The sequence below is a fragment of the Alosa sapidissima genome, chromosome 16, assembly GCF_018492685.1.
Source record: "Alosa sapidissima isolate fAloSap1 chromosome 16, fAloSap1.pri, whole genome shotgun sequence".
NCBI classification, from domain to species: Eukaryota; Metazoa; Chordata; class Actinopteri; order Clupeiformes; family Clupeidae; genus Alosa; species Alosa sapidissima.
This window is the reverse complement of record NC_055972.1, coordinates 30,729,002-30,751,424: the sequence shown is the minus strand read 5'-3', so window position 1 is coordinate 30,751,424 and position 22,423 is coordinate 30,729,002. Positions and strand designations below refer to the sequence as shown.

At 41.0% G+C, this 22,423-nt stretch overlaps 1 long non-coding RNA gene and 1 pseudogene across 1 annotated transcript; both read left to right on the top strand.

Annotated features, from left to right (window-relative positions):
• The first annotated feature begins 1,564 nt into the window (after window positions 1–1,564).
• Window positions 1,565–22,423, top strand: part of LOC121684893 — a 36,081-nt pseudogene continuing 15,222 nt past the window's right edge.
• Window positions 6,581–9,218, top strand: LOC121684895. Its single transcript, XR_006023211.1, has 4 exons — window positions 6,581–6,705; window positions 6,798–6,889; window positions 6,997–7,314; window positions 7,728–9,218. It is a non-coding gene; the product is annotated as an uncharacterized LOC121684895 (long non-coding RNA).

Genomic DNA, 22,423 nt, shown 5'->3' with positions numbered 1-22,423 from the left:
CACGCTTAGTAGCTAACTAAATATTTTGTAGGGGTGCCAATAATTGTGGGCGACTTTTTTTTAATATTTATGTCTTTTTCATTTTTCTCAGAATAAATGTGCTTCCCTTCAAGGTTTTCCTCATTGTTTTCATTGTGTGATTACAATAAATCACCAAAAGATTATTTTTATACCTGATTTTAGTCAACTTTAGTAAAGGTGCCAATAATTCTGGAGGGAGCTGTATGGCTGATGTCGTAAACACTTGGCTCGGAGTGAGAATGACATGAAGTGGAGACCACAACAAAGTATATTTTTAACGATTTTTACAAAATCTGACACTGTGTCTGACACGACCAGCCCCCTAGTACTAAGCCTGGATGCCACACGGCATAGGTCTGAACAAAAAGGTTAAAGCACGGGTGGACTCACACCTAGCGAGGGGACGTTGTTGATGTTTCTTTAATGTGCCTGTGTGGCAAGAAACTAAAAGGTCAATGCTGAATTGTCATTTTACAGTGCCTATAAAAAGTATTTACCCCCCCTTGGATATTTCCCCTTTTAGTGATTTTGGAAATGGAATCTTGATCAATTTAATTTGTAAAATAATGTTAATTAATTAAAAATATCTAATATAAAATATATAATGCAAAATAAGCGATTCCTTAAATATTCACCCTCCTTAAGACTGACCTAAATCAACAGTGGTCCAGCCAATTGTTGCTAGTAGTATCACAATTAGTGAAATTGCCTGAGTGCAGTGAATGTGTATAGTATAGTAATATAAAGATACCAGGCTTGCAAAATTCCAGAATTTAATTGAAACTGGCTCTTAAATTCCAATTCAATTCTTGAATTTCACTTGCATTTCAATTGAGGTAGCAAACAGGAAGCAGAATTGCAATTTGAATTGTGCACAACCCTGAAAGATACCTGTGTCTGGAAGGTCTAGTCACTGGTCAGTCATTATGTCTGGCTATAATTCCACCATGAAGATAGAACAATCCAAACAACTCCGAGAAAAGGTTATTGAAAAGCATGTGAGGGGATGGATACAAAAGACTGTTCAAGTCACTGAACATCCCCTGGAGTTCAGTTAAATCCATAAGGAATGTAAGGAATATGGAAAATGTGCAAATCTGCCTAGAGCAGGCCGTCACCACAAACTGAGAGACCATTCAAGAAGAGTAGTGATGAAGGACACCAAGACCCTCTCTGTCCCGTCAGCTGCGTCGTTTACGGCCATTCCGGTCCTGCTCCACTTCACCAGAGTACTAATCACCTGTCACCTGTTAACTAATTAACCGCAGGCTTTATAAAAACTCTGTTTTACTTGCCACAGCGTGAGGTATTGTTTGTTCTGAACGTACTGAGCTTTATTAGAAAACGTATTGTTAAACCACATTGAATGATTATTGACCTTGTGTGCCCTGACTACGATTCTTGGATTTGTGATTTTGGATTGTTTGCCTCTGTACTACTACTCTGTCCTACTGTGTTTTGACTTGGATTTTGTACCTAGATTTTGCTACTGGACTTGCCCTCTGATTTTGTCAAAGTAAAGAAACTGTTCTCTGCATCTGAGTCTAACTTGCCTACAACACCAAGTACTCAATATATGGTAATGTATATAGTTTTTGCCCAGCTCAGAACAACAGACTGTATGTTCCTCCAACATAGAGTTCCAAGGTTGATAAGAAATGGCCTGCTACCAGCATTAAATAAAGGGCCTACCACAGAAATAAACTGTGTTGCTGATGATTGTCACTGTCATCAAAAACAGCCTGTGACAACATGAGACTGCCAACAGCTCCTGCTATGATGATCAACAGTGCAGGATGAAGGACAGCAATTTTCTGAGTGAATGCTCGCCTAAGATCAGTTTACAGTGTACTGCCCTCTAAAATTATCATGGAAGGAGAGATGGAGTACCTGTATGTTGTTAAAGGTTGTGTAAATTTCATTAAGCGTCCTTGAAGTCATGGAAAGCTTTTGAAATGTCAGGGAAAATGGAACCCTTTTAGATCACAAATCATATTAAGACGTTCAGTCTTGAAGGGAAGCATCTATATTTTTCTTTGGGCAATGTTTTTGGGTCCAAATTTTAAAAATGGGTCCAAATTGGGTCCCAGGTAAAAAAAAACCCTGAAGTTTCCCTTTAAGGTTCCTTCCTTCCAGAGACAAATTGTAAAGAAAGCAGCTGGAGTCAAATTCACATTTCAATGTTATGCACTCTGTATAGGTTAGGGGGTCAGTGGATTTAGAGGACTAGCTTCAGCCACTTAGCATCCCAGTTGTCCACCACCATCTTTAAAAATGCCATTTGACATTCACCTTATTCAGGTGGCGGCCATTGCGTAAACCAAAATGAGGCTACAAGGTACACTGACTGACTATATCATTAATGCATTTTCACCACTGGCGAATGCATAGAACACAATAATCCTAAATGGTTTGTGTACCCCGTAGCCTCGTTTTAGTTTACAATGGCCGCCGCCTGAATAAGCTGAATTAGGTGCCACATTACTGATGGATACAAAAGTATGTTGTCTGTGTGGATTGGTGGATAAACTGTTGTGACCATCTATAATGTGGCACCTAATTGGCTTATTTGTGAAAATGTGACCAGACGTAAGCACATGTTAGATGTAATTTTTAAAGATGGCAGTAGCCCCCTGAGTATATTTTTGGTTGAATTAGCTAGCCTAGTATTGGCCATTGAAGGGAATAGGGTGGTACTTCCTCACATTCTCCAGTTCCATAGAATAGTTCCATGGTATAGTTTGTTTTGGTGTTCGTTTTGGTGTAATTTAATGCTATGCTAATGTGTATGTGTTTCAGCATCCAGCTGCGGAAAAACAACTCTGTTCGGGCTAAAAATACCTCAGATGAGACCAAAAAAGGCCAGAGATTGATTGAGAAAGAAACTATGGAAACTGGAACTGTATGTTGTTATCCCCTACTTTGTGATGTGTCTTGAAAAAAAGGAATATGATTGAAGTGCATGGCATAGAAAAACTGGAATAAATGTAAAATATGAAAACAAACTCCTTACATAATTACTTTTTTTTTCTTTCATAATTACTTTTTAATTTATGGTCTCTCTGGATCTGTTCTGGGTTTCTCTCTGCAACTAACCAAGTGAACTCTCTGCCCTGGTTTCTCTAATCTCCAAACAGGTGAAATTTTCAGTCTACCCGCAGTACCTGCGGGCCATGGGCTGGTGCTTCTCCTTCTTGGTCTTCCTGATATACTTCATCCAGAACATCGCTTTCATCGGCTCCAACCTGTGGCTGAGTGCATGGACCAATGACGCAGTGACGTACTTCAACCAGATGTACCCTGCCAGTGTGAGAGACATGAGAGTGGGGGTCTTCGGTGCTCTTGGCGTAGCACAGGGTACAGTACACTTTAGGGTGCAAGAGAGCGTTAATGATAAACAAAGTATACTGCAGTATGCCGAAGAGCCATTCATTTTAGACTACTTTGCAGCTATACAACTCTTTATCAGCTTTCTTGATTAATTCAGATTTACTCTGTATTATCCTGCTGTATCTGAATTCCTCTTTATCACCTTTTCATCTACCAAGATGATGTGCCCCAAACAGCCCTCTGACCTCTGCAGCTTTGCTGTGATTTTCCACTAGGGATCTTCATCTTCCTGGGCAGACGGATCAGTGTCGGCGTCTCGGATCCTACACACGCGCCTGCTGGTCAACGTGTTGCATGTGCCCATGGTTTTCTTCGACACCACACTGTCTGGCAGAGTGGTCAACCGGTTTACCAAGGTAGAAGAAAAGAGAGAGAGAGAGAAAGAGATGTGTTTGTAAGGTGTGACGGTATCTGGACCCCTGAAATCCTGATGGACCCTGCGTGCACGACAGCACTAAGCTGACTGTGCTGTGCAAAGTAATGATTATAGTGTCAAGTGCAAGATAAAAGAGACGTTTTAAACAGGGCACTTGCAGGTTTTTATGCATAACAAAAAGGTAATTAACTTTAATTACAATACTGCACTAATGATAGTGGTGAGGGGGGTGTTCATTAAGATGACACTGTAATCATTATTTTTAGACTAATTATTACTCACAATTATCATAATTAAAAAATACAATATTTCCATCATCAGTCTTACCCCCATCATGAGGCAGCCTGAGCATGATCATTCAGAGTGTCTACAGATTGCTAGTTTTCTGATCCCTAGTCACATCACCATGTGACATGTTGTCTACTCTCTGTAAAGTCTGGTTCTCTCCCCGTCAGGATATGGCACCCTGTTTGTGATCTGTCTGGCCACCCCAATTTTTCTAGCAGTCATCGTGCCTCTGGCTGTCGTCTATTACTTTGTGCAGGTGAAGTGAGGAGCCCACTCAGTCCCATCTCTACGCTGTAATTCAAAATGGCAATATAGCAATATAGCCTCTCTGAGCCTTTTTAAGAGATTTCCTTTTGTTCACAATTTGAATGACTTTAAAAATGTACACCCACACACAGGGCTTGCTAGGTGGTTGTTTTCTTGTCATAAGGCTTGGGGGTTAATGCGAATAGAAATTGTATGGCTTATGCACGACTGTCTGTGTGCAAGTGAATAACACCAAAATTGAAGACTGAAAGTCTCCATTGTTGCATATTCCACAGAGGTTTTATGTGGCAACGTCTAGACAGCTCAGGCGTCTGGACTCTGTTTCCCGTTCACCCATCTACTCCCACTTTGGGGAGATTGTCATCAGGGCCGTCATCAGGGCTTACGGCCACCAAGAGCGATTATTGAAACACAACGAGAAAACCATGGACGAGAACCTCAAGAGCGTCTATCCATGGATAGTCTCCAACAGGTTGGAAAAAGCAGTTTCTTTTGACTTATACTGACATTCTTGAGATGTGTGTCTGATGATTTGCCCATTTGTAGATTAACTGTTGGTGGTGTGTAGCCTAGAAATCTAGACGCACCCTAGCGGCAGCAAATTACATTTGCTGCCAGGGCTAGTCTAGCAACTTTCCGTTGGCTTGTGAGCTCGAAAAATTAAATTTCTATCAGGCCAATCAAATCGTGTATAGAGTCGTTAGGCGGGCTTAACATAATGATTGATGGCAGAGTTGCAACGGTTTGGCTTGAATTCCCTGCTACTTGAAAACAAAGAAGATGGATGTTGCTGTTGGCGAACAGTGTGACACGAGTTAAGCTTTTTTTAAGTTGGCAAAAGTTTGAACTAGCCAACTAGCTCCGCTGGTGGGAAAACTCATGGGACTCATAGCGCTGTCCTATTGCGTGCAGATGGAATTTGAAAGACAACCGATTATCCCGCCCCTCGGACTGAGCACTGCGAACGGTGAGTGCTCAGACCCTACATTTTAATGTGGGTCTGGCTCGTCAGGCTAGGTGGTGTGCACTTTCTGTTGAAACGCTCTGCAGGTGGCTCGAAATTCGACTGGCTTTTCTGGGAAATTTGGTGGTGTTTTTCGCTGCATTGTTTGCAGTGCTGGCAGTCCAGTGCTTTAAATGTATGTTATTTCCTCTAATTGCTCCCTTAGATAACCATGCACTACAGTTATTTTATTGTCTGATATAGTCCTACAATTGTTATTTAATGATTTCCTGTACCTATTCCCTTGCATATTCATAGATGATGCAGACCCTAAATGTGTTGGTGAGAATGACCTCTCAGCTCGAAACCAACATTGTTGCAGTGGAGAGAGTGAGCGAATACACCAAGATCGAAAATTAGGTATACCTCATCTTGAAGCAGAACAAAAGAAAAACATACAACTAGTAATGACCTTAAAGGGGTAATAAAATCAGTAATAAATTCAGTTTCATTTATCCTAATGTGGTCTTCTATCACCTTTAAGGATGTTTTCTAGTTTGTGTTTTTGCCTTTATTTATTTTTTTAACTCCCCTGTGATAGTTGTCCATATTGTATCTTAGAAACAGTGCAAGAGTTGAACCAATTTCTCTCTCCTGTTGTTTCATTAGGCTGCCTGGATCACAGGCCAGCGTCCAGATAAAGCCTGGCCTGAAACTGGGAAGATTCGTTTCAAAGATTACATAGTCCGCTGCATGGGGTCACGTGTGATATTGACAGCACTGAGAAAGTAAGGACCCAGCTGTTGTAGCCTCAAATTCAATTTTGTTTTAACATATTAGCTAGTTAAATGGGATGTGTCTTTCAACTCATAACCTTCAAGTAAATCATTGGGGGACTGTGAAGTGGGCCTAATGTTCCTCTTATCTTCCATCAGAAATCCTTCAATTACACACAGTTGCTTTCCTGAAAACTTGAAGCTTGCAGTAATCTCACACCCATCTTCAAATATGAAGACCGCTATGAAGCAAGTAATTATAGACTGATAAGCATCCCTGTAAATAAACATGTCTTGTTTATTTGTTTTTGTTTAAATATACCTGTTGTTTATTTGTTTTTGTTTAATTTCAATTCATATGTGTCATTTATATTTGACTTAATTCCATTGGTACAGTAGCCTACATAAGCCATTCCACAAGGTGCATTCTAGGCTTAGGCTGCACGCTTGTTATTGTCACTACGGCAACGGCATTATTTAGAATGCATTTACTTTTAAAGGAACTAGGCTACAGTAAAGTCTTGGATACGGTGCTACTTTATTTGTAGCTTAGGAATAGTAACTCTTACGGAGAACAAGGCTACTTGTATAGCTCTCACGGTGCTACATTGTAGCTTAAGGACACGACTCTTACGGAGAACAAGGTTTCTAAATACTTTTCTTTCTTTTTATCCTTCTTTTAATATATCGTGTTAAATTATATTGTTTGTTCTTAATTAATATCATTGTATTATAGGCTTATCATTTAGCTCTTACGGTGCTACTTTGTAGCTTAAAGAAGTGGATTCTTAAGGATAAATCTTAGCACTCAGCTGGAACGGGAACAAGGTGGCTATACTATTCTTTCTTTTTATTCATTTTACTGTAACCTAACATATTGCTGTTATGTGTGTCATAAGTTCTTATTATATGTTATTGTATTATATTGTACATAGCTCTCACGGTGGTCTCAGGACTTTCACAAAGAAATAAAGAAACCATCAGTACGCTACAACTGTCCGGCTGGAGTTTGCTACAGTAAGAGCTTGACCCTCATCGATCCTGACGACTGTCTGCTGTTCTACGGTGCTGTGACGGCTTGGTGTCCACAAGGAAAGGTCTACACGGTGTGTCTGCCTGCCATGACTCTAACTGACGGTTCTTCGTGGAGCAGAGCACTTTCGGAGGACTCACGTCTAATCAGCTATTCAGAAAACAGTTAGTGGGATTCGATGCAACAGTCAAGACCTTTTACATCTTTACGGCACTGAACTGTGAGTAACCTACAGTAGAAGCTACATTCAATAGGGTGATCAACGGATTCATATTTCGGATTAAGAAAGAACGGCTCTCCTCCCTAATCAAGCGTAACGGCACTGTTGGGAAGGATCTGTCGCTTACACAATTACATACACGCACACACTCACACGCGTATACTGATTTGCATTCACAAAAGAAAATGACTCTTGCAATTGAAAACAATTTCTGCATGTTTTCTTGTTTGCATATTTTCCATTGTATTAATTTTCACATTATCAGTAATCAGAGAGTTTACGTAATACTTAAATGCTTTCATTTTATGGTGATAATATAATAACAATATATAGATAAACAGTGTTTTATTGATACTTCGATACTATTAAGGGTTTTCTCTCTATCTAATTGAGAAACTAAGTCATAATGTCAGTATTAGATGGTGTAAAGGAGTTGGAAGAACAGATGGCTTGTGTCCAACATGGAACAGAGGACTTGCAGAAAATACCTCATCCAGACGCAGAAACATCTGAAAGACTACTATGGAGGCAAGTAATGCAAACAAAACAAAGTCTGAATGATCACCAGGTACAACTTCAGAGAGATGATGAGCCACCAGAGGGTCTTCGCCGCTCTGAACGTACACGGAATCCCACAGAAAAGATGATTGCACTTCAAAATGAAGCCAAGGGCCAAGAAAAGGACAAAAAGACTACTCGGCTATGTATGAAAAATGGAAGATTCAAGTACGCACATCTAGACATCAACTGAAGTCATTCATCCCAGAAAATCAGCTGGGGCCACTCATGGATGAACTCAATAAAGGTAGGGAAGACATAATGCAAGCATACTCTGACATACGAGAGCTCATAACACCATCTACTGAATTAAGAAGACGAGTTGCTCAGGTTTTCCAAGACAGTCTAGCGCTGAACAGGCTTCCAGTTCCAGAACCATTCATTTTCAGTGGTGATCCTATGCAATTAATTGAATGGAAGGCAGCATTTATTTCACTAATTGACCAAAGATCCATCGCTCCAGCTGAAAAACTGTATTATCTGAAGATATATGTCAGTGGTTCAGCACGCCAGGTTCTAGAGGGCACCTTTTATCGAAATGACAATGAAGCCTACCAAGACGCGTGGAGCAAATTGAATCAGCGTTACGGCCAGCCAAACTGACTGCTATGAGTGGAATAGATACAGTTATCACAAGCAAGAGAATTTCAGAATAACATTTCTGTAAATCGTAGTCACTGTCCTACTTGTGAGACAGCCAAACAATGGACTCATCTTTCAGAAGTAGTTAATGAAATTCCACCCTTGATGAATTGTGAAGTAGGCCTCTTAATAGGATATAACTGTTCCAGAGCGATGGCACCAAAACGAGTCATTCTCGGCGGAAATGAAGAGCCTTATGCTGTGAAGACAGACTTGGGATGGAGCATTATAGGGCGGTCATCACAAGGCCCTGATTCACCGATTTGACAGTAGGCCTATCAAAATATGTTACCTGTCCTGCTGAAGTCCACCTGTTCACTGGAGTGGTGGGGTAGGCTTTAGCTCTACTCTATAGAGATAGAGAGCGAAGATACACAGGCAGGCCTGTGGAGTAATACACCCACACCCAGACAATGTTGCATGTTTCAAAGATATGCAAAGTGTATTAGAAGAATTACATACATAACAGAATTGCCTCATCAGTGTGTCAGTAAAGCTCAGTACATTCATAGACTCCAATAAAACAGTGCCCTGTAGAGTCACAAAATTCGACAGGTCACAGAATTTGGTGCAACACCGGCTTTATATGTATGTAAAATGTGATTGGTAATTCCTGAAAATCTGTTTGCTACACATTTGCCACACATAGGTTCACCCAGGCTGAAGTTCGTAACGTTTTCCCAACAGCTCAACTAATAAACATAAGCTAGGCTACAAACACAATAGAGAGGGAAAAGAACTTTGTCTTATTTTTTATTTATGTCAACAACCTGGCTGTATAAATGCAATCCCAGACAAAGTTTAAGTCGTGTTAATTCCACTGTTCCCATTTATATTCAGGCTGTCTTCCTCAGTCATCTCCATGGTCAATCTGAAACAACACAAAACTAGATGTACCGCATAGCGGTACAAAATATGACATCCGTTCTGTGAACATAAATCACACTAATCAATTTGTATCCATCTTCTACTCCATCCCCCATTCTTGAAACTTTTGTGTATGCTTGTTTGGCATGCCTGTGTGTGTGTGTGTGTGTGCGGGCCGCACAGCAAGTAGCCTACTGGCGCTGCGAAGGTGAATAGATTTGTACTAGCCAAAAAATGTGTATCATTGTTCTAAAACCTTTAAAATCTCGAAACAATCACAAGTAGGGCAGTTCATCCATTGCAACTGGACCGATGAAAAGGTAGGCTACATTGTATTTTGGGAAAGTAGAAATTATCAGTTTTACATTTATTTATATATTTATTTATTAACAAACAAAACAATCCCTGCCATTTCCATGCTGCAGTTTTCAACAGTTATCAAGAAGAGAGGTCATGCCATGGATTTTTGTGAATGTTTCTTCTTCTACATATGTATATGCACGATTTTTGTCATCTTTAGTTCATATGATATTCAACTTTATTGTCAATGCACAAATTAAATTACAGGAACCTCTTCCTCGCCGCTCTCCCTCGGCTCTGCTCACGCGTTGCGGCTCGCAGCAGAGTCAGCGCCCAGGCCAGCGTCGTCTTCTCCGCGACCACTACTTCAGGCCCCTCTTCCGGCAAGATCTCCTCCCATGGCAGCAGGCAGGTCTAGGTGACAGCTCCTCTCCTCTGGCGGCAGGAACAATAAAAGGCCTCAAGCTCTTTAGCAGCCCTTACAAGGGCTCTCTCTGGATCCTCTTGCGTGGGCCTCCACCCAGTGGTATGGTCTTCCATTCCCAGCTTGTCTCGCTGGGTGGAGGCCATGTTCGGAAGTCGCTTCTGACACCAATGTAACGCTTTGATAGCGACACACACAATTGTCCAATCAAAAGGTTTATTAGCTGAGAACGAGAGCAAGGACACAGACACACGAAGACACCATTACATAGGAAACACAAGGGAAGTCAATAAAACAAGCACGATACACGAGCAGGGTAGTCACATACAATACACCGGGCAAAACACATGAGGTACAACATAAAGAAAGACTACACCAGCTAACACATACATGACAGGGAAAAAGCAATTACACTAACTAAAACCGACATTACACAAACCAGCATTCACACACATTGCATTCTGGGAGGCTAGCACTCAGTCCAAAAGACACCGACGTTACAGTATGTTGTACATAACCTCTGGAGAAAGTTTGTGACTACACGAATGTGTACCAAGGAGTGAGTTTTCCTTTCTTCTTCCATAACATTTGCAGTCAAGGGTACGGATTTTTTCCATTTCGCGGTCTTTATCCCCGTCAAATGTAAATGTGGAGATAGCATCTCATATCTTACGATCTAGCTCCTCTGCTGCCAGACCGAGAGATTCTTCCTCGTTGTAATTATCTTCGGCTAAGGTCAGCTCTAAATTAGGGATGTTCTCCAATGTAATGCAGTCGCCTTCATCATCAGAGCACTCATCTTCAGAATCTGTTGTGGGCTCTTCGCAGAAGTACTTCCATACATCTGTATTGCTGCAACCACGATTCAGCTCATCTGCAATCCGCTGTGCTTTGTCCATCTCCATTCCAATTGTAAACAAACAGCATGCTGGTTCAGTATAAGTAGCCATGAGGTTACTTCTAGCATACAGCTGATTGGCCGACAGAACAAAAGAGCACTAATAGTCACGCCTAATTCAAACGCTGGTTTACTTCCTGAAACTTAACCATTTTCAAAGACAAAATATACACTTTTAAAACAACCAATGCTGTTATCTGAAACGTGGAATTGCTTCTTGTGTCTGCTAACGGCTCTTTCCTCAGTTTTCTCGCTGATGGAGTGGAAGACGGCGGCGTCTGAAGGCTCACTGTAAGTATGCTCCTATATGCTTTATTTTTGAAGTTACCTAGTCTATCCAGTGAAAATGTACTTCCATAACACAAGTTACTTACTTAGGTTTGCTTGCTGATATAATCCGATTAGAAATTTGTTATAACCGTGGCCCACTGGTTAGCACTCTGGACTTGTAACCGGAGGGTTGCCGGTTCGAGCCCCAACCAGTGGGCTGCGGCTGAAGTGCCCTTGAGCAAGGCACCTAACCCCTCACTGCTCCCAGAGCGCCACCATTGTAGCAGGCAGCTCACTGCGCCGGGATTAGTGTGTGCTTCACCTCACTGTGTGTACACTGTGTGCTGTTTGTGTTTCACTAATTCACCGATTAGGTTAAATGCAGAGACCAAATTTCCCTCACGGGATCAAAAAGTACTTATAACGTAACATTAATGGCCAGCTTGATGGCTGTAGCTTCTAGTGCTAGCTCATATTAGCTGCCAAGTTACACACCAGCTAGTTTCTAGGTTGCGGACGCTAATTTAGCTCACCTTTCACAGGGCTAAATCCTGTCTAACTTGAGCTTTGTTAACGTTTCATAACTTAACTCAAAATTGCGTTTAAAATGAGCTAAGCTAACTTCATGTGTTTGCCTGCGAACAACAAAAGTTGGCTTGCGTGAGCTAGCGTTAGCTTGTTGGCTAACGATAATGTTAACAGGAAAACTCGTTTTTTTTTTTCTTATTGATCATGCACTCGGGCGCTGTCTTAAATAAAACCTAGGCTACTTTGGATGTGTTTAAACATCATTTCGTTCTGGTAGGGGGCTGATTTCACATTGGTTAACGTTACCTGTCTTGGACTTGAACGTTAGCAGCTGATAAACTAATTAACGTTATAATGATATTCCCTGTCATAGCCCGATGTGAGTCGTGCATGCTCAGATGTGTTTGTTGGTTCCAAAAATGGACTTTTTGAACTTATTTATATTTAATGGACTTTTTGAACAATATTTATACTTAAAACAAACTGCTTCGGGATTAGTGCCATTATATTTTGTAAAAGTTAGCGAGAAGTCGGCTAACTGGCCTACTATGGGCTCTGCTATGTGGCTGCACAAAATAAGCAGGGAAGGATTTTCGATCAGCCGATATAAAAAGTCCGTTTTTGCAGACGTTTCCTGGTGCCAAAACCGGGCTTTTGCTAACTTTTATCTAATATAAGGCCACAAATCCTGAAGCTATTTGTTTTAAGTAGACATACCGCCGTCAACGAGTTCATTGAATGATGATGAATATTTCTTGGAGTAAGATTTAATGAGAAGGGGCAGTATTTGACTTTTGCCTCTTATAACTACTTTTTCACATCTTTAAATGCTTCATTGTGGAGCGGAGGTGTTTCTACCGGTCAAGTATCATTGCCTTGTCACAGACCAGAAGATTTTCAATGGAACTATGAGCTTAAATGATCAGCATCACACTCTCTGGATCCCGATATAAAGCTAATTTTTTAACGGAGTGTAAGATTGGTAATGTTAAATATTTGGCAGTTTCTTTCTGATGATAAAAGTAATGTATATTTATGTTCTACATCTGTGTTACAGGTCATTCACCAGTGGCTCCAGTCTGGTTTGGTCTACCCTTTCTCATCCTGGCCTGCCAGCCAAGTAAAGTAAGCTATAAAGTTTTACATTTGATTTATTTGACTTTTGGTCCACACTTACACACTCCACACACAAAAATAATAATAATAAATATAGCTGCAAGCAGCAATGTGGGGGCCAAGCAGTAGGCCGGAGTAACCACGGCAACTCAATGCTGTTAGCTCAATGCTGCAATCAGACATATGGCCATAAGCTGTCAGAGCAAGTTTCATGTCTAGCACGTCAAAAAATACAAGCCAACTTGCATTTTTGCTATTTGCAGCCATCTTAGAGGTCAAAGGTCACCAAATGTATTGGACGTCCTCCCAATGGGGTCACGAGTCCTTATACTAAGTTTGGTTTTGATAGATGCCACGGTGGCTGAGATATGATCTCACTTCCTGTTTGGCGGCTTCGCTACCAATTTCAATTGGCTGTTACGGGCAAACGCTTCCGTCAATTGTTACAGAAACCAATGCATTGACAAGGCATGGTCTAAAGATGGTCTGTGCCAATTTTGGTGAGGATCAGATGAAATTTGTGACCTAGGGAAATTTGTTAGTGTTTTTGATTAAATCCAATATGGCGGCCGAATCAATTATGTTGATGTCATAAGTTGCCATCTGTCAACATAAAGATGTTCCAGAGTATAACCAGACACCATTGTAGATTGTAATTCTAAGCACAACAGCAGCTACAGGCCAAAAAGCATGTTTCTGAATTACAGTGCCCTCTACAGGTCAAAGGTCACCAACTTTCTTGAGTGTCCTCCTGATGGGGTCATAAGTCCACCTACTAAGTTTGGTTTTGATAACTGCAAGGGTTGCTGAGATATGAGCTCACTTCCTGTTTGGCGGCTTCCCCGAAAATTTCGATTGGCTGTTATGGGAGAATGGTAATAGTTCCGAAGACGAAAAGCACGAGCTGAATGAGGCCTGGTCTGAAGATGATCTGTGTCAAATTTGGTGGGAATCAGAGAAAATATGTGACCCCTGATACATTTTAAGTGTTTTTGATGAAATCCAAAATGGCGGCACTAGAGCACTCGAGGTGCCGGCATGAAACTTGGTGAAATTAATTATTGGACTGTCCCCAATTAGTGTGCCAAATTTCACAACTTTTGACCAGACGGTTCTATGGGCTGCCATAGACTTCCATGGTGGAATAATAATAAATATAACCGCAAGTGGTGATTTAACGGGGTCCGAGCAAAATGAACATGAGGTAGCATAGCTTTTTAGTTTACATATGTTTCGATTGTTTGGGCCCAATTGTTAAAAAAAAAACGTGATTGGATTTCGGTTATCGGATTTCAGTTACCGGATTTCGGCTATCGGATTTCAAATCTTGAAAATTGTTGTTCAAAGTTGTTCAAAGGGAAACAAGGATCCTGAAATTGGATTAGATCACATAATCTATTCTTGGTTTTGATCAGGATAAAACCTTTGTGTTGTTCAAAACTTTTGAGTTGGATTGGAATAAATTTGATCCATAAAATTAGGATTACCCTGTGCTGTAACGTTATAGTGTGCTAACCTCCACAACCCAACAGTATTCTAACAGTATTCTATTCTAGTATGCTAACCTCCACAACCCAACTAAAGGAACTCTGCGAGCAGGCAGAGCCTCGGTCAGAAGGCTTAATGGTATGGAGTGATGACACGGAGATGGCAGGTTTCGGTGCAACACAAGTGAACTTGTGAGTTTCATCTGTGATTCATCTGTTCTTTTGTTCTTTACTTGTATGTGTGCTGCATCAAAGAGGAAACAAACTGAAAATGGAGTAATCAGTGAAATGGGGTAAATCAGTACAGATCCCAACTCGCAACAATAAACTGAAATCATATGGCTATATAAGGTACAACTAAACAATACTTGACATCCCAAGTCAACCAACATCATCTAATCATCTCTCACATGCATCTCTCACATGGGACTCCAACACACCAAACCAACAAAGACCTTAACTTTACACATGATGGCAGAGCTACTCTACAAACTGATAAACATCACAAAAGTCATAGTGAGGGTCATTAAAGTGATGACTTACGTTAACTCAAAGACGCACACAAAGCAGAACACACTGGAGTGCTGGGTTGAGATAAACAAAAGAGTGAACTGAGGGCGAGCAAACAATTTATCCTGGTCTGAGCCCCTGCTCCGGAGCTACAGGGTTTTCCAGCAGGTAAACTGGGTGTGGTTAGGTGGCAGAGCCAAACAATCCTGCAATTTCTCCACAGCACTTTCACCTCAAGGACTTTGTGCAGATTTAAGTGTACATTTGAAAATGAGAAATTAGAAACAATATAATAATAATAATAATAAAATATATATATAAATATCTTTTCACCAACAGTATTCTAACAATACTCTATTGTAGTATGCTAACCACCACAACCCAACAGTATTCTAACAGTACTCATCTCTACAACTCTGTGCTAATCACTACAACCCAATAGTATTCTAACAATACTTGATTCTACAGGACTATTTATTTGTCGTGGATAAGATGAAGGGTTTGATAATGGAAGGCAGTGTTTCCCAGAGAATTGAATTGTATTTGTGGTGGTAGGTGAAGGGGGGTGGGGGGGGGCTCTGGAGTCAATAAGATAAACAGCCTATAATTATACAGTTATACTTGCCTTGCACTACAAGTCCATATTGACAAGTAGCTGTAATGTTATAGTGTACTAACCACCACAACCCAACAGCATTCTATTCTAGTGGGACGCTTGAAAATTAATGTTAATGCCGCCACTTCAACAAGGTGACCCTGCTTATCCGCTTATGGAGTGGCTCATTAAAGGCTACACAAGGTCTCCTAGACTGACCCCTCAGCAGGAATCTTTCAATGTGTACCTTAGTTCTGCCCGTACCTGCGTTGAAATTGCATTTGGGAGACTAAAGTCAAGGTGGAGAATTATTTTGAAACGCAGTGACCTGCACTACACTTTTTCCCCATATGTTATTGCAACTTGCTGTGCCCTACACAATTTTTGCGAACGACAAAAAGAACAAGTACACCCAAGATGGATGCAGGAGGCAGCAACTGAGGAGCAACGTTTCCCTCAGCCCAGAGAGGTTGCAAATACCACCGATGAAGGTGGCTAGGCAGTCAGAGAGGCACTTACTAATTATATGGCAGCAAAATTTCCACTACGCCGTGGTTTACATCTTTGAGCTGTTCACACCACTTAATGTCAGAACAAAGAACACAACTTTAATGAATTGAACCATTTATTAAATAAAACATCAATATTTATTAAATTAAACAAACAAATTCTTAGTAAATAAAAACATTTTACAGATCAAAAAAAGAGGCTTCTGTGTCATCCTCCATTGCTCTACTCTGTTGAGGGGTGCTTGAAACAGGATAGTAGGTTGGAGGGAAATCATAGGGGAAAGGGAACCTTTGAGGCACAGTGGGTGGGACATGAGAGGCCCTCATCCCAACCAACAGCTGGCTCACTACTGCCTCCATGGACCGGCTGCTCTCTCGAACAACTTCTGCAATGAGCCTGCTTTCTCTCTCATGGCTCTCTCGCATCTGCCGCTCCATCCATTCATTCTGTGTTCTTTGAAATCTTTCAAAGAAATCTTGCTGGCTAGACATTTGTCGCCTCCGTCTTGGCCTTTCTGGAAAACAGTAATACAACCACAACTTTAGATAAAAGATCATTACTTTACAGTTTTAGACAGTTATTTCATAATTGCAATATTTAGCTTTAAATTTAAGATATCTACATATCTTGTTGTGTCCTCAGATTTATTTAGTCAATTAAAATGTTTGACAGTAGTTAATTTGATGTGTTGAAATGAAATCATTGTAAAATGGAAAATAAGACAGAGTTTGAAGCAAACTTTTATTTTGATATGCGTGGCACGTAATGTGTTTACATATCTGTGGATAGTAGAAATTTAAGCTTGTTGCGTCGAAGCATGGTGTATCGGCTGAGTGCGTTTATGAAGTCTACTGAGTTTTCCCACGCCTACGACAACTTGGCTGTAAGTTTGTTATTCATGGTTAACCTGCATTCTTTATCTAGATGTATAGTCAGTTAACTTTGTTGGTTTTCTCGTCATTTTAATTAATGTTATCCGTCGCATTTGTATGCTAGCGTAGCCTACTATGCAGTAGGTGTACGCTAGTGACGCTATTGGGCAAATAGCACTGTTGTGCTATGTGTGGATGGGCAAATTCGCACATTGTTAACGTAGTAATGAATAGATTAACTTGGTAGTGTAGCGTCTTTATGTGCAAGAGACTAAGATTCTCTCTGTTTTTCTGTGAAGTTTCACTGGTCAATTTCACCTGTCTGAAAGTGAATAAAGGTGCTCATTATTCTGGCTCGTGAAAATCATGTTTTGTTTGCTGTAACGTTATTAGGCTATGACAACGTAGACTGGCAGCTAGCTGTATTACCGGTAGGCTATAGGCCTACTGTGACAGCGACCTGTGTGAGTGCATAACATATGGAAAACATAATTATGTTTGGACTATGGTTCTACATTCTGTCGATTTTGAAGATGTAATAACCTAGTTCATGCAACCTTTCATTCTCCCGGCTCGCTTTGGCAAATGAGATCTTTTTCGTGTGGATGTGGTTGAATTTCCCTGCTGATTACCTTGTGTTGTCAATGGTCCCTCAGCTGTTGATTGGGGTCCATCAGCTGTTGGCTGAAGAGTTGTGTCTGTGTCCTCCGCTGGTAGGCTTTCATCCACCTCAACAGTCTCAACATCGACATCTATAATAGATATTGTAACATAAGTATCAGAATACTAACGTTAGGTGGCAAACAGTTTTACAGAGCCTAAATGACAACGCATTCATTAATCAAGATGGAAATAGACAATAGCCTAATGTTTGTTTTCATGATCTATATTGCTCATTGATTACGTGTGATAGTTCAATAACGGTGTTACTATGTGTCAACATTAACAAATGGTAGCCTAGCTGCTAGGCCTAACTGTTACCAGAGAATGTCTAATAAGGGCTGTTACCTTAACGTTAACGTTACCTGGATTCGATGTGTCGTCTTGAGGTGGAGGAGGAGGCTGATGGAAGCCAATGTCGACGCCACCGTCCTCTGAAGTGGCCAGAGGACGATGGCCGAGCATGTCATTCATTACCTTATAAAATTTGAACGAAGCTGGGTCTGAACCACTTGTTCCATTTTGGGTTTTGGCCATATAGTATTGTTTTTTTAGCGTTTTCCACCTCGAGCGAACCTGTTCCACAGTCGTAAGGGGAAAGCCGGCGTCCCTCAGTCTGTTAGCTACGACTCTGAACAGGTCTGCATTACGATGTTTTTTTCCGTCTAAACTCCCTACGATGTTTAATTTGGACATTACCGATAGACAAAACTCTGTCTCCTCATCGGTCCAAAAGTGGGACGATTTTGCCGCCATGGTTTTTATAACTAAGTTTAGTAAACTTAAGGCTATACTGTTTACCACCGCAGTTCCCTGGTTACGTTCGAAACCGCGCCTGCGCATATAGCCAGCTGTTGTCAGAAACCGGGATAAGGTGTTTACATGGAACAGTATCGTGTAGTGTATCGTGTTCTTCCGGAGTACTCCACCTAGCATAACCGGGATACTCAAAACCGGGATAAGGGCTTATCCGGGTTTCTGAAATCGGGATATGATGTTTACATGCGCAAACACAAAACCGGGATACTTTAAAATCCTGATAATAACCGGGATACTGAAGTGCATGTAAACACGCTTATATATACTTGTAGAATGGAGAGACACAGAGAGTTGGCCTAGTTAAGCAGAAAGCAGTTGACACAGGTGCAATCAGTTTAACTGGCCCTTTGATGGGTCCTAGTTGAGCAGCTGGAAGTTGATACAGGTGCAAATCAAGTTAATTAGTCCATTGTGATGTCATATTGCTAATGTAAAGTCTATGGGGAAAAATAAGCTTGTTTTTTGTTAATATCTCAAAAAGTATAAAGTTTACAAAAGTGAAAAATACATTCCTCAAGTGTCCTTTTCAAGACCTACGTTACAAAGTTTGAACAAAGTTTCTACGTTAAACGGTTGAAGCTGAATTAGACGCAGAAATTTGGTGGGAAGAAGAAGACGAAGAAGACTTCGGATAACAGAACAGTGCATTTTCATGCACTGTAATAATAACTAGAAAATGAGACAGAGTATATAGTTTAAAAGTTAAATGTAGATAGTGTAATGGATGTTGATAGACAGAAAGTTCTGCCTATCAATGGATGTTGATAGGCAGATTGTTTAATGGATGTTGATGGGATAGTTTAATGGGTAGATGAGTGAATGGTTTGAAGAGGATGAATGGATAGAAAGTTGGATGGAATGTGCCTTATATCCTTGTAGAATGGAGATACACAGAGAGAGTTGGCCTAATTGAGCAGAAAGCAGTTGATACAGGTGCAATCAGTTTAACTAGCTTTTTGATGGGACCTAGTTGAGCAGCTGGAAGTTGATACAGGTGCAAATCAAGTTAATTAGTCCATTGTGATGTCATAGTGCTAATGCAAAGTCTATGGGGAAAAATAAGCTTGTTTTTTATTAATATCTCAAAAAGTATAAAGTTTACAAAAGTGAAAAATACATTCCCCACGTGTCCTTTTCAAGACCTACGTTACAAAGTTTGAACGAAGTTTCTACACTGAACGGCCCTTAAAGGAGTACCGTCACACCGGTGTGATGGGAATGTTGAGAAATGAACGTTCTAAAGAATATCTGGGTTCATTGAATTCAACATAGAATTTTAGAACCTTCAATTGTTGCGGAACTTAGCATGTTCAAAAACCTACACCTTTAAGGGTTAAAGCTGAATTAGACGCAGAAATTTGGTGGGAAGAAGAAGAAGAAGAAGACTTCGGATAACAGAACAGTGCATTTTCATGCACTGTAATTAATCTGTCACTATGCCTATGCCTACGTTTGCAAACATTTTAATTTGATTCATAATAACATTACATTTAATTTACATGTTGACAATGAGTAGCCTAGTTTTGGTTGTTGTTGGTGGCGTTATTGCATGTTAGTTATGCCTACAATGCAAAATTGCTTCCTCGCGATTGGAAGCTCCTGTAGCCGCATAGGATTTCAAAACATTGCAACGCGAAATGCCACAAAAAGCTGTTTGTGAATAGGTCTTAGGGAGTTAGGAGTCCTCTCGACTTCTTTTAAGCTGTCCCAGACTTCGGTGCTACTTTTAGGTCTAAAATGCTTTATTACTTTCAGTGAAAAAAATTCCTAAAGTTAGGAGTGACACGCCCATTATTTTTAAGAGTTGCTCCTAAATTCGCCAGTTAGGTGCTTTTAGCCTTAAAATTCTTTGTGAATAAGGCGGTGTGTGGTGTGTACATTGGTAAGCCTCCCTCGAGGTCTTAAGAGAAGTGCCAGTGACAATAGCATCAAAGGGTTTTCTCACTTGAGAAGCATACATCTTAAATCTATTACACGAGGCATAAAAATAGCAACTATAGACTTTTTGAGAGGCATAAACGTTAGCATTCTGTCAGGAACTCGTGTCCTATAGGCTCGTGCCGCCCCCCACCCCCTTCCAATGTCAACTACCGCGCATGGCGTTAGCTGCTGGGTATCTCAACTATTGAGCGCTAACGTTAAAATTCCATATAGTTCTTAAAGCATATCACACAGCAATGTGTATGTTAAGGTACTTATGTCCTGTGGTCATGTCACTTTTACCGTCTTCCCCAGCATAGGCTATGAAGTATCTAGGTGGTCATTCCACGTCAATTCAACCAGGTTGACGTGGAGTGACCCTAGGGTTAAAACACACATACACACACACACACACACACACACACACAGTTTGCTTGGCAACTGTACCATTACGGCACGGCATAGAGAATATAATATCCAAAGCAACTTAACTTACCACTAAATAGCAAGAGGGCTCTGTTTTATAACATTAGCAGTATTAAAATGAGCAGTTAAGTCTTGGTAAGTAGTACCGTTTGCTTCAATTGTATGCAATAAATGGTAGCCTACAGCAGTTAGCTCCATTTCAGACGAATACAAGCTCACTACACCTGTTAGCATAGCGTTACCACAGGTCATTGAATACTGACAACCCACTTCAACCCTTTCTGTTCCATGTTAACAACAAAAAACTTTTGTTTGTAACGTAAATCAGCAAAACTTAGCGTGGTTATCTAAATTAAATAAAAAGGGAGCATACCTTTATGTGATGTTGTAGAAAATCTGCTGAGGCTCCACGTGTGTCCGTCGTGCTTGTGCCATGGGATAGTGCGTGCCTGGGGTCGACTAGTGTTGCCAGATTGAGTTAGTATTAAGTATAAGTATTATTTGAGTTGAGTGATTTCCGCCCAATCATGGTCGATAACTCGCCTTCTTCAGCAGAAAAACCGCCCCAACAACGGTTTGTCACTATTTTGTCACAGATAAACAATTTAACTCAAATTGTATCTGCCCGCCTAAGCCTAAGGATTATTTTCCCCAGTCCACGAAGTCAAAAGATGGCCAATCTGGCAACACAATCCAGCCAATAACTAGGCAGCCCGGGCTGCAAAGATGCGTGCGAGCTGTGCAGTTTTCCACTTTGGACCTGCACTGTGAAAGCCGTTCTTTTGCAATGCATACGTTTCAATTGCGGTGAAATGCTATCACTGCCCTGACCATTTGTTTAGTAGGAAACGGGAGCATGGTTTCTACCGTGCACGATTAGACGTTGTTTGGAGACGGGGTTGCATGCATGGGGGTGAAGAGGGGGTAAAGTAGCCTACCAAATGCATGCTGAATTGAAAGTCTTATTTTTGTTCTTACAGGTGCAGTACGAGCAAATGGATTGTGCTGCACAGCCACTGACATAGACATTCAACGGCATGTAATCAGATTGTTTAACTTGGCTGCAGACCGTGGCGTGGCGAGGCGACGTCTCCAGTCTAACGGCTTGTGTCCATTATCGCGACAAAGCCCACCGCGCCGCACATAGCCCATTCATTTCCTATGGAGAGCGGCAAGGCTGGGCTCGGCTGAACTTTATGCAAATGAGAGCGGATAACGAGAGGCGATTAGCCAATTAAATGATAGCCAGTGAAGTTCGTCTCTTGCGGGTCCTACCGGAACGATAGTGCCGGAATTGAACAGTTTAAACTACACGCCCACAAGCGGCGACCGCGAGATGGGCTAGGCATCTGCAAGTGTCTACGCGCCACAATAATGGACACGAGCCGTAACCAGGCCGAGGCCAATGAATCATAGGCTCTTTAAATTTGTGTTATTTCGTTCGACTTGTTTGATGAATCATTACTCATAGTTGTTAAATAAAATGTTTTATTTCTTCCAAATTGTTTCAGTTTTAAAATAGTCTGTCGCAGGCTACACATTGTTGTTTTCCAATTCAGTGACCATATGCCTTTTACAAATTCCATTGATCTGTATTTATAATCAGAACATCTCTCGTAGCACTTACTCTTGCTGATCCTAGCACTTACCACCAATTTGGGATGAGGAGGATCCCAGATAGCAATTTCCTTTGGGCCGGATCCGCAT